Raw genomic sequence first — 10,989 nt, forward strand, 5'->3', positions numbered from 1 at the left:
GGTTGTTTCTGCACCCAGCTTCGAAGGTCTTCGAGAACACTCGTGTAGGGGACAGAGAGTTGCTGAGAGAATCACACAATTACAAAGATGCACACAGGAGAAAATCGGAGATAGAGACAGAGACCGAGAGATGCATACAGAGAGAGATACAGAGCAGTCACACACCAGAGAGACCGAAAGACACAGAGACAGTCAAGACAGGAGGTGGCGAAGGGAGGGAGAGTATAGGAGAGACTGAGAAATGAATAAAGTGGACAAGTGGACCTGGGCTTTGATCTTGACTCTGTCACCTCTGGAAAATGCCTCCCCCTCTCTGGCCAAATTTCCTCATCCGTACAGTGGGGGAGGGAGACAGTTTTCAGAGTTCCAAAACTGATGGCCTATGGGCTACCACTAGTTCATAGCTGGTTTTGTTTGAGTACCATAGTGTTTTTGAAACAAAAATCTGAATAACCAACATCTTAAAACCAGGACAACTCAGGAAAAATATGGATTTATGGCTTCTCTTGAAAATCTCTTGGAAAAAGTGGTCTTGCATTTCCTCCTGACAACAGCCAGCTGGAGCTGAGCCTGGCCGATCCTGGTCACTACACTCTCCACCACTTTCTACTTCCAATGTGTGGCTCTAGTCACGGAGGAGGAACATTGGAGTTTGTGACTCCCTGATGAGAAGTTTTTTTGGATCTACCTCACCCAGGCAAAAGAGGGGAGAGGATACAGGGAAGAGAAAAGCATAGATGCTGAGGAGCTTGTCCACCAATCAGTCCCCAAAGTCAGATGATGCATTGGAGGAGAGCGTTGCCACATCTAGTACTAGGCACAGCCTCCGTACTGAAACATTTAATGGGCACCCACAGTGTGCCAGGCTCCTTGGTCCCTCCTGGAGAGACAGAAGTGAGCCAGGCATACTTAGAGGGAACCACGTTTTAGGCAGAGCGAACAACATCAGTGAAGGCATCTCCTACCTCTGGACAGTCTCAACATTATTTTCTCTCCCCATGTGATACTTCTTCAGCCCAAAACTTTCAGTACCTGTTGCATGTCTCAGGCCACACCGGTGGTTTGACAAGGGAACCCAAAGTGTTTCATTGTTACTCCTTTCCTTGGCAGAGCACCCAACTTTCCAGGTACCTCCACCATCTCTCTGCGGCAGTGTCACATGTGTGGATGTGAAATAAGCTCCAGGATATATATATATATATTTTTTTTAATCTTTATTTATTTTTATTTTTGGCTGCGTTCAGTCTGTTGCTGCGCATGGGCTTTTCTCTAGTTGCGGCGAGCATGGGCTACTCTTCATTGCGCTGCACAGGCTTCTCATTGGGTGTCTTCCCTTGTTGCGGAGCATAGGTTCTAAGCACATGGGCTTCCGTAGTTGCAGCGTGTGGGCTCAGTAGTTGTGGGTCTCGGGCTCTAGAGCGCAGGCTCAGTAGTTGTGGCACACGGGCTTAGTTGCTCCGTGGCAAGTGGGATCCTCCCAGACCAGGGCTCGAACCTGTGCCCTGCATTGGCAGATGGATTCTTAACCACTGCGCCACCAGGGAAGTTAAGTGAAAAAGAGAACAATTTGTACAGGAGATGGACTGTGTGATGGTGCAGGAGATGGACCGTGATGCTCTTGTGCAGACTCCCTCCGGAGGGATGCAAGAGTACAGAGCCAGCAAGCTGGGGAGCCAGAGAAGGGGAGGGCAGTTGGGGGCTTGCTTTCACTGGCAGCCCTTAGTGGTGTTTGGATTTTTTTCTAAGTGCAGGATTACCTATCCACAAACCAACAAACAGCACCAAAACACAAAACAACAAAATCTCGCGCGAGTCTGAGACTGGAAAGGAGTGATGCGTGGATGGATAGAAAAGCTGCCTCTCGGAGGTGAAGTGGCTGGAACATTGCCCCCTGGTGAGCCCATTCGATGCATTTCTATAATCAGGTATCTGACATGCTTGTTAGGCGGAGAGTTCCTGGATGGCTGGGGCGTGGGGAAGGAGTTCCCACATAGCGCAAGGGACCAGAGAGGATAGTACAGGCATCTGAGGTGTCCTCAGCAAGCCAACTTTCTCCCTCCCTTCCTCCTTCCCTCCCTTCCTTCTTTGAGCAAATACCCACTGAGCCCTTAGTAGGTACTAGGACCTGTTCAAGACCTTGGGAACTGTATTAATGATGGTTTCTGATGGTTTGACCTCTGGGGTCTTGCTGACTCTGGAGGGCCTGCCCCTCCCTGGGTAGCCAGTTCCTAGAGATAGGAAAGAACTTCCATGAGAACACCTTTCACATACAAACTAACCAATCCAGAGCCCTAATCCCCCTGGGTCAGGTGCCAGACCGGTAGGGACAGCCCTGATACCCCAGAGCTCACTAGTATTATTCAAACTAACCAATCCTAAACCTGTTTACCCCACTTCACCTGTTCCATCTCGAGACACCACAATAAAGGCTCTTGCCCACTTTTCCCCCACTCCCTGGTCCCTCTGCCTCCTGATGGACCTTGGTGTTTCCCCTTGCGGCCCTGCATGGTGTGGTCTGCCCCCCTCTTGGGAACCGTGAGTAATTCAGTGACAGTCGTCTCCTGATCTATTGGCCTTACCATACCTGAATAATGATAAAAATCACATTTTAAAACAGAGACCCACCAGGACAACAAGTCAGGGACCTCCTCTCTCTCTCATGGAACTAAGAGTCCAGTCGATATATTGCATATATTTTTCTAGCTTGCTTTATTTTTTTCATCTGATGGTAAAAAATGTGCTTGATTTCAAAACTGTAGCTGCTTATCAAATTAATATGGCTATGCTTGTGAAAGTGAATAATGGGGTATTTTAATGGTGAGTTTGTATGCTATTTCTGACTCCCAGTGCCTACAACTACCACCGCCACTCACCCCAACACACACACATACGTCTTCCTGAAGGAGGGCTATTGAGTCCCTGGGAGGGTTTGAAGCAGCCTCACTCAGAGTTAAAAGTTCATTAAAAAATGAAAAGGTAGGCTGGGTGAGGCTGCTTCAGGTCTTCTTCAGCTTAGGGTTGATAAAGGCCCTGCAATATCTGTGGGACATCTCTGAACAGGGAGCAGAGGGATTTTGAGAGAGGAGGACAGAGGAACTCAGGGAAGGCAGGGTCTTGAAATCAAGCACAATTTTTGTCATCGGATGAAGAAAAAACCAAGTTAGAAAAGTATATGCAATGTAATGACTGGACTCTTAGCTCCATGAGAAAGGAGGACCCTGACTTGTTGTCCGGCTGGATCACTGCTTTAAAATGACCTCTCCCCGCCTTTCTCTTATTGTGTACGACCCTCTCCCCGCCCCACACCCACTGTGTGCCTGGGCTGGAACTGTGCTGGACACCTGGGCATATACTGGAAATACTTGTTGAATAAAGAAATAAATCCATGATTGAATTAAGAACTGAAAAGTTTGCAGTGGATTCGTCATCAACAAAGCCATCGATCAACTGGGTCAAAAATCTCCAATGGAATCTGATTAGGGGGGTTTCTGGAGTGAATTTATATGGAGAAAAGACAGACACTAAACAGACTCTTCTTCCTGGAATCCTTGAGATAATTTTTATGATCTTGGGGAAGAGAGGACCTTTATTATTTTGACAGCAAAAGCAGAATACAAAGGAAAGGACTGAATATATAAAAGGGACCATTTTCTGTAATTAAAAAGCCACCACGTGGTGGATACAAAAACCTACACGGGATAAAATTGCATAGAACTGTCTGTACACACGCACACACATGAGTACAAGTAAAATGGGAAATCTGAAAAAGTTCAGTGGATTTTATCAGTGGTACTACAATTTTACAATTTTAACCACTAGGGGAAGCTGGGGAAAGGGTACCTATGACCTCTTTGTATTGTCTCTTAAAACGCAGGTAGGTAATTCCCTGGTGGTCCAGTGGTTAGGACTTGGCGCTTTCATTGCTGAGAGTCTGGGTTCATTCCCTGGTCGGGGAACTAATATCCCACAAGCCATGCAGCGAGGCCAAAAGAACCCCCCAAAACCAAAAAAACACATAATAAGACAACACAGGTCTTCTGTGTCCTCATTGCACAGATGACAAAACCAAAACTCAGAGAGGTGAAAGGCATACCTGAGTCCCTCAGTGAATTAGCAAGAACCTCAAGACCAGTGTTCTACCCAGTGTCTTTCCTTCATGCTGCCTGGGTCAGGGTTTTCTCTAAAGGAGCTGGAAATGACCAAACCCTGGCTGGCAGAGTGGGTTCAGCCTTCCACCCCACGTCCTACCCCACCCCCAGGATCTTGTTCTGGTTTTGTTGACAGCAAATTGCCATAAAAAGAGTATCGTCTACTCTGAACTCAGCAAAAGCAATGTTGAGAATGACCAGGCCAGCATTCTACAATGAGGACCATACAGCAGAACCTTCTAAGCAATGCATCATAAAATCCATAAATGACTTTTAATTTTAAAAATTTTTTTAATTTATTTATTTTTGGCTGTGTTGGGTCTTCGTTTCTGTGCGAGGGCTTTCTCATAAAATTTTTAAAATCTATTTATTTTTGGCTGGGTTGGGTCTTCGTTTCTGTGCGAGGGCTTTCTCTAGTTGCGGCGAGCGGGGGCCACTCTTCATCGCGGTGCGCGGGCCTCTCACTGTCGCGGCCTCTCTTGTTGCGGAGCACAGGCTCCAGACGCACAGGCTCAATCGTTGTGGCTCACGGGCCCAGTTGCTCCACGGCATGTGGGATCCTCCCAGACCAGGACTCGAACCCGTATCCCCTCCATTAGCAGGCAGATTCCCAACCACTGCGCCACCAGGGAAGCCCCATAAATGACTTTTTAAAAATATTTGTCTATTTTGTTCACTGCTCTATCCCTAGCACTGAGAAGAGAACCTGATATATAGTAGATGTTCAATAAACACTTTTTAAAAAACATAAAATATGAGTATCATCTTTTCTGGAAACTTTGGGGGTCCCAGCTCCCCCAAAACATTAAGCCCCTAATAAATGACTCTCTAGTGGAGGGATTTCAGACACCATGATGGGAAAAGAGTTGTATTTCAGTGCCAGGAGGATTCCTGACAGCTGCTATTTTTATTCCACTTAAGCCACCCTTGGTCACAGCACAGCTGCCGGCAAAGAAGAGCTGCCTCAGTCCATTCTGTCCAGAACCCTTCAATTCCATACACGTTTATTGAGTGCCACCTCCACATAGACAATGCAGGGAAGGGTAAACTTTACATGGTTCTCTCTGTTTGTAGGGTTAAATTCTTAGCCTGGCATTCAAGACCCTTTATAATTGGGGCACAATCTAAGCTCCTCCCCTGCCAGCTCTCCTTTTATTCCACATCCAGACACCGCCCACCACATCAAGCAATGGAACCCATTTTACAGATACGCTGTGCAGTTTCACACCTCCATGTTACCCCTTGCCACCTGTGAGCCACTTACTTAAGCTTTAGCGTCTACTGCAAGTGCCTATTCATCAATTCATCCATTTATTTGCTCATTTAATAAACATTTCCTAAGCAAGTCATGTGTTGATTGTTAGGGTCACTGAGAGGATCCCGAAAGGAGCACTGTTCTGAATATATTAGCAGTCTGGGAGGGGAGGAGAATGTGTCCACATAGACTGCATTGCAGGGTACCAAGTGCTCAGAAGCCCTGGAGTGGGGCCATAGATCCAGCCCATAGGGTCAGGGATGGCGTGTTGGACAAGACTTGGAGTTACTTTGGATGAAAGGACCTGCCAGAAGGCTTTCTCTGGCCACCCTGGCTGAAACAGGTGCCCACCTAACTTTCTCTTCCTTGCCAGCCTTTATCTTTAAGTGCCACCGGTTATTTATTTCCTTGCCCCTTGTTTATTGTCTGCCTCCCATACCAGAATCTTGCTTCATGAGCGCAGCTTCTTGTTCCCTGCTGTTTTCAGTTTCCGGCACAGAGCTGGCGCTTGGTAAAGAGTTACTGAGTGACTGACTGCATGAATGAATGCGTTCAGCCCAGAGAGAGTGAGCACAAGATGCCTGGCCCTGTCTTTTGAGCTGAGGTGGCACAAAGGCAACCTCCCTGCATCATCTCTGGACACGCACGTGAGGGTCAAGACATTTAGCAGAAGGAGGAACAAACATGGTGGGGAGCAGTTTTGGAGGTGACCCGAAGGCAAGAGCAATCAGGGCAAGCTTCCCGGAGGTGGATGGGCAGGAGAATGGGGGTAGTCAGGACAAGCAGAACTGGAAACAGGTGAGTCCACGCTGTTCGAGGACCTGCTTTTCTTCCCTTCCTGAGCAGAGACATCTTCTCCCCAACCTCCCCTCGCCAGAGTAGCATGGTCCAGAGAGGGATAATGTCCAGGGACTGTTGAGGTTTCCCACTCACTGTGAGATGCCAGGCAGAGTCTGTCCTGTCTGGGCTCAGGGCCGGTCCAGGAGTCTGCTCTCACAGTCTAGACTGACAAGCTGAAGGCTTGAGCCCCACCAACCGAGGCCCTGTGCCCCTATGAGGTCTTACATTCCTGCCGAGAGGCCAATTGCAGATCTGTGTGGCCCAGATTGTTTCCAAAGAGCAATTTTCTGCCCAGCTGGAGCTTGCTGAATGGAGCTTGTGCTCAGGGAGGGCCCGGTGGTTGCTGAGATGCCGCCAGCGACAGAGCTGGCATGGAGCTGGATGCACGTGGGCGGTTCTGGAGTGTTATCTGATGCATTTAGGTGACATGGAGCACATACACATATGTGTTTATGCACCTGTCTCTGCACCACACGTGCACCTTGAGTGTGTATATGTATATATGTGCAGTCCTTGTCTGTATGGTGTGCATGTATGCATGTGTGTTTGTGCCCAGGGGTACCGGTCAGTGTGCACATGTGTTGCACACCTATCTGTGGCCTAGTCTGGGACAGGGTCTAGTGATCATCCTAGGGTCCAGCTGGTCCCTGGTGAGCCCATGCAATGAAGGCACAAGGCTCTAGATCCAACGTTCTTCCTGTGGATAAGCCACCCTCGTTGCCTCCTTCAGCACTGACCTGTTTACTCTTTCATTCTCTGTTCTTTGCTAGCTAGTCTGGTAAGTTAACATGTGTCAATGTAACAGAAGGAATTTCCTTGAGGACAGAGTGTGTTCATCTCCCAGAGAGCTTAGCACACAGTGGGTGCTGAGGAGGAGATGAGTATGGAGAGGGACAGCAGAAAGAGATTGTGTGTAGGAACCAACTCCTGGGTGCCCTGCACACGTTTTTTCTCATTTAATGCACGCAGTCCTATGAGGTCAAAATTATTCTGCCTCTTTACAGAAACCAAGGCTCGGAGTGGTGAAGTGACTTGTTCAAAGTTACACAGCCAGGAAATAGAGGAACATGGATTTGAACTCAGGTTTGCGTTATTCCGAAGATTTTCCGCTTTATCCCACTGGAAGGGAATCTACCCAGATGAAAATAGCTAGAGTTAGGATGCTGACGAATACGGAGAATTTTTCTTCCTTTTACAAAATTTTATTTGATGTTTTGTTTACCTCTTCTCCTCACCACATTAAAGAGAGTATTATTTGATGTCTCAAGGCCCATAATAAAGAGTGAGACTCTGACTTTTGAAATATCATGAAGCTTATCTTTGGATCCTCTCAGGCTGCTGATTCTGATGAGGACGGAAGCGCTTTGGGTGGGTTGGGGTGGGGATGGGTGATAAACCGCATGCTGTCTGTGAGCCACAATCACTGGTGGATGAGACACCTCATCATCCATCAGGCCTGCCAGAGATAACAAGCCCCCACCCCTGCCATCACTTCTCTTATTACAGGAGAAAAATGAAAACCAACTGCAAATCACCTTGGCCATTTAGGTATGTTTATCTTGCTGTCAGCCACAAGCAGCCTCTATCCCAATGTTCCTGGCTAATTAGAGCTTGTCCTCAAAGTACATGGAGTCTGAACCCTGAATATTGCAAGTCGGGGAGCAGGTATTAATCTGCTACTAACACTAGGCCATGAGTCAGGGTGACAACAGACGGAAGGAGAGGGCCGCAGCAGGTGCTGACGGAGACTTCCAGTTACTCTGGCCCAAGGACATGCCCATTGCCCCTTCTAAGAGTCGTGTTCCTTTTCATTGCCCCATGAGAACTCACTTGTGAGTCTGGAGTGGACACCATTGCGCTTTGGCCTCCTGTATCCATCCTTTGACTTCCAGTAAGCAGAAGGAGCCATCTTTCCTCCTGGGGAGTTGCCTTATCCCCATCCGGTGTGGCCTTGATGGGATACAAGCCAAACCACCCCGTCTCAGTGCAAGGGGTAGGCATGTGGCCCAAGCTTGGCCTGTGGAACCCAGTCTCTCCTGGGACTTGGACTCCTGGGTGGAGAGATGGCAGAGCTGTTGGGGAGAGGGAGGCATTCATATCAGTAGCAGCGACAGTGCTGGGATAGGATGTTTGGAAAGTCTCGGCTGCCTGGACCCTCCAAGGCCCTCCTTTTTGCTTCAAGCCTTTAGTGTTCCTGCTGAGAAATAAATCCCCCTTTAGCTAGAGTTGGGCTCTGCTGTTTGCAGTCCTGACTGATACGCCTCCTCCTCTGTACTAGGATCTCTCGAGATTCTGCTGTGATTTCAGGAAAGAGAGCTAGTAGGAGGGAAGAGGAATGCTGAGGATTGGGAAGGGTGAGGGGATACAGCTGGGTCAAATGGAGGTCGAGGACAGCAAGAAAACAAAAAATCCCATGCAGGGGCCCAAAGGTGTGCCAAAAATGTTCTCAGCATGATCATAAATAATTCTCACAAACTTGAAAGAAAGTCTTATTTCATTTGTATAGGCAGCTATTATATTCATATGGTCAGCTCCGGTCCCCTTTTTTCTTATGACAGGACCCCAGGTTTACAGAGGAGAAGCACCCTCCTCTGCCCTCGGGCCTGTTGGTTTGGGTAGGGCTAGCATCACCTTGAGACCCACGTGACCAAGGCCTGGCCAATCAGGGTGTGAATCGCCCCAGGTTCAAGGACAGAGGTACGGCCAAGCCGGGCCAATGAGACTCAAACTTGAGACTTTTACTGAAACTAAAGGTAAGAGGTGTTCTTTTCAGGTTGGGGTTGTGGGCCGTAAGCCCAGAACTGCTGGGGGCCATGCTTACCACCTGATGGAAAGATTCTGCTTGTGAATGTTGCCACCACAAAGGTAGTTGAACCAAGAACTGGGAAGTAAATTGGTGTCTCATGACACTGTTTGAACATATCACTGGAAGAGCTGATAAGTTCTTTTTCTGTTTTGGTCAGTCTGTGCTGTCCTTTCTGTCACTTGCAACCTAATGACAACAGATGAAACTCAAAAAGTAAAGAGGGGCTTCCTTGGTGGCGCAGTGGTTGAGAGTCCACCTGCCCATGCAGGGGACACGGGTTCGTGCCCCGGTCTGGGAAGATCCCACATGCCGCGGAGTGGCTGGGCCCGTGAGCCATGGCCGTTGAGCCTGCGCGTCCGGAGCCTGTGCTCTGCAACGGGAAAGGCCACAACAGTGAGAGGCCCACGTACCGCAAAAAAAAAAAAAAAGAAAAAAGTAAAGGGATCCCAGGACAGGAAAGAGGGACCATGTTGCACTGGAGCAAATTTCCCATCTTAGCCTTTGCCTCAGACTCTGGAGGCGTGCATTCAAGTACCAGCTCAGCCACTGATTCACTGGAGGGGAGGGGAGTTTAGGTACACTACTTAACATCTCTAGGGCTCAGTTTTCCTTCTGTAAAATGAAGATGAAAATAATGCTTGAGCACTCATAATAATAAAAAGATTTCAGCCAACGAATTGGTTACTACATGCTAGTCCTTATGCAAATTATTTTTCCCATGCATTATTATGTTAAATCCTCATAAAAACTGAATGATGTGGGACTTCCCTGGTGGTCCAGTGTGTAAGACTCCATGCTCCCAGTGCGGGGGGCCCAGATTCAATCCTTGGTTGGGGAACTAGATTCCCGCATGCATGCTGCAACTGAGTCCGCATGCCACAACTAAGACCTGGTGCAGCCAAAATAAATAAGTACTAAAAAAAAAAAAAAAAAAGACTCTGTGCTCCCAAGATCAGGGTTGTGGGACTCAGCTTGGCCCTGTGGACAACATCTGACCGGGACTTTCAAAGATGGGTCATTTCCAGTGGTCTCATTCGTATGTAGACAAAGGGAGACCAGAAAATTTTAAGGATAATAAAGTTTTAGGTGATTGAGTGAATGAATGAATGGATGAGTCAAGGACTGAATAAATAAGTGAGTAAATCTGTGAATGAGTAAGTGAGTGAGATAGAAGTAAACTGGCTTCCTGCCTTATGGAGCTCCTAGGGCAACTGGGAGATAAGACAAAAACAGTATAAACAACTAGAGAACAATTATGTGCCAAGACACATAGCACCAATGATGCGTTCCATGGGAAGATGCCCCTAGGGACTGGAGATGTTCAGTCAAATTTGAAGTGTGAGATGGGGCTGATTGGGTGCTGAAGAATGGGTGATATTAGAAAAGCTTGAGAAAAGATGGTAAGGCACCAGGAGAGGTCACCTAGTGCAGGTGGGGAAGTGGAGCTGGCCAAGTGCAGGAGACTTGCTCCCTCCCTGCAGACCCACCGAGCCCTCAGCACTTCTGATGCCTCTATCAACACTTATCCAGGAGTAATTTGTGGGTGCAGATCTAGGACTTGGGTTCTGGGGGGAGAAATCACAACGAAGGGTTTCTCTTAACACTAGCCCACAGCTGGGGTGGAGAGGTGGGCCAGAGCGATCCATAACAAGCATCCTGGGTCTGGCCATACCAAAGGCCGAGACTGCCCTCATCTCCAGGGCTGTTCTGAGGACTCAGCTGGCTGCAGCAAATAGATTTTCCTTTATTGGTTTTGGGGCCAGAGAGTTATTCAGGATACTTTGAATGATGCTCAGATAAACAAGGGCTTCTGAGGAGGGGAGCAGGGCTGCACAAAGCGCTCTGGAATATCATAGACCTGGTTTCCATTCCTCAGCCCACTACTACCTTGTTATGTGACTAGGGCAAGTAGCATCACCTCTCCAAACCTCAGGTTCCTC

This window comes from Neophocaena asiaeorientalis, unplaced genomic scaffold (genome assembly GCF_003031525.2).
Source record: "Neophocaena asiaeorientalis asiaeorientalis breed wild unplaced genomic scaffold, Neophocaena_asiaeorientalis_V1.1 scaffold392, whole genome shotgun sequence".
In the NCBI taxonomy this organism is placed as follows: domain Eukaryota; kingdom Metazoa; phylum Chordata; class Mammalia; order Artiodactyla; family Phocoenidae; genus Neophocaena; species Neophocaena asiaeorientalis.